Here is a 2500-nt window from a genome sequence, read left to right on the forward strand (position 1 = left end):
CTATCGAACTATCTATCTATCTATCTATCTATCTATCTATCTATCTATCTATCTATCTATCTATATCTGTCTATGTAACTATCTAACTAAATCACTAACTATCTGAACTATCTAGTAACTAACTAGCAAAGTAACTAGCTAATATCTATCTATCTAACTTATATCGTTTACTTATTTAATATTTATTTATTATTTATTCACATCCAATTGCTGTAGATTTCTATCGTAAGCACCGCAGGGCTTTGCTTATCAGCTGTGGCATTTCGGGTCGTAAAATGGAGCAGCCAAACTCACTTAACAACGGTCTTGCTTAACCACAGAATTTCGGGGGGGTGGGGGTGGCTCAATGGTGTTCGTAAGTCGAGGACTGCTTACATGTCTTTATGGATCGGCTGATGCGCCATCAAATTGATCCTTGACTTTTAGCAGCCAGGGTTTTTCCCCCGGGGGGTTGATGTTTGACCCCCCCTCCCCCCCGTCTGGCCTTTTTGTGCCTCGAACTGGCACCGCTGCACCAAACGCCTCCCCAGGACATTTGTGGGGGGAAGGGAAGAGCCCCTTTTCTGCTGCAATCCAATCCACCCCTTTGCTGGGGGGGCTTCCTGTGCCTTGGCCTGGCCTTCTCCCCCACCCCCAATTGCCTTCCTCCGTGCTGCATTACCCTGGGCAGGACCCACGGCAGAATTGCAGGAAAAAGGAGGCGCGATCGGGGATCCCCTGATATTGCAGTTCTTATGGGGGAGGGACAAATTGTGCCCTGCAACCAGTGTGTGGGGGTTGCTCCTGGCCCCCACCCAGCTGAGCCAAAGGCAGTTGGGGCCCTTCCAGCGTTCCAGGTTTTGCTTAACTTTTAGCCCACTTGGGCGGGGGGCGGGAGGACTCCGGATTTGGGGGCAGGGAGGGTGCCATCCATTTCCCAGCCAGCCAAGCCAGGGGTGGGGTCCCATCCAGGCCCCCGAAGGGCCCCCGGGGTCCAAGCAGGCTGAAGCCAGCACTCCTCTTTGGGCTGAAAAGCTCCCCCCGTCTTCCTTTTCAAGACTGTCCTCCCCCCACCACTTGACTCCCAGTCCTTCAGGGTCTCTGGGGCTGGTGCCAGGGGTGGGATTCAGCCGGTTCGGATCGGTTCTGCAGAACTGGGAGTGGAAATTTCGAGGAGTTGGGAGAACCGGCCAATCCCGCCTCTGACTGGCCCCACCAACCCCATCTCTTCTCCGCCAGCTGATCGGCTGGGTCTCCTTGGGTTGCCCTGCCCAGGAGAACGGAGCTGGAAAGCAGGTCGGTGGGGTGGGGAGGGAAGGGGGATTTGGCAGTAGATCCTTCCCCTGCCATGCCCACCAAGCCACGCCCACCAAGCCACACCCACAGAATGCCACGTCCTCCAAGCCACACCCACAGCTGATCGGCTGGCTCTCCTTTGGTTGCCCTGCCCAGGAGAACAGAGCTGGAAAGCAGGTCAGTGGAGTGGGGAGGGAAGGGGGATTTGACAGTATATCCTTCCCCTACCACGCCCACCAAGCCACGCCCACCAAGCCACGCCCACCAAGCCACGCCCACAGAACCGGTAGTAAAAAAATTTGAATCTCACCACTGGTCAGTAGCCAGGCATGACCCCCCCGGCAACCCTTCCCTCCACCAGCTCAGCCCAAAAGACACAAAAAGGGTACAACCAGGTACAAAATAGCAACAAAGGTGTTTGAAAATCTCCATAGACAAAAAGGTGTTTCTTCTTCGGTCAGCAGGAAGTGGCCGGCACAGTCCGAGCAAGGCTGGGGGGCTTTGGCTGCCATGTGGGGGCTGGGGGGAGGGTCTCACAGGTGAGCATGCCCTGGCGAGGGAAGGTGGAGGTGAGTCTGAAGCTTTGTTCTGGAGGAGAGGCCCTACAACACAGGTGTCCAAGCCTGGCAACTTTGAAGACCTGTGGACTTCGGCTCCCAGAATTCCCTAGGCCAATTTCAAAACTGATGGACCTCAACGCCCAGAATTCCTCAGCCATCTTGAAAACTTGTGGACTTCCACTCCCAGAATTCCTCAGCCATCTTGAAAACTTGTGGACTTCGACTCCCAGAATTCCTCAGCCATCTTGAAAACTTGTGGACTTCCACTCCCAGAATTCCACAGCCAACTTTTTAAGATTTTTGTGGAATTTGAGTCCCAGAATTCCCTAGGCCAATTTCAAAACTGATGGACCTCGACTCCCCAAAACCCCCCAGCCACTTTTAAGACTTGCAAACTTCAACTCCCAGAATTCCCCAGACCAATTTCAAGACTTGTGGACTTCGAATCCCAGAATTCCATAGCCCGCTTTAAGATGGACTTCTTGAAGACTTGAAGACTTCTAACTCCCCAGAATTTCACCGTTGACTTTTAACTCTCGTGTGCTTCACATTCCAGAATTCTGCAGCCAACTTTAAGACGGGTGGACTTCAACTCCCAGAATGCCCCAGCCAGCTCTGCTGGCTGGGGCATTCTGGGAATTGAAGTCCACAAGTCTTAAAAGTTG

At 53.2% G+C, this 2500-nt stretch overlaps 1 pseudogene; it reads left to right on the forward strand.

Annotated features, from left to right (window-relative positions):
* Positions 1–1060, forward strand: part of LOC148132648 (uncharacterized) — a 5309-nt pseudogene extending 4249 nt beyond the window's left edge.
* Positions 1061–2500: the final 1440 nt, after the last annotated feature.

The sequence above is a fragment of the Notechis scutatus genome, chromosome 1, assembly GCF_049901735.1.
Source record: "Notechis scutatus isolate UNSWTSFEM ecotype Mainland chromosome 1, rNotScu1.2, whole genome shotgun sequence".
NCBI lineage: Eukaryota > Metazoa > Chordata > Lepidosauria > Squamata > Elapidae > Notechis > Notechis scutatus.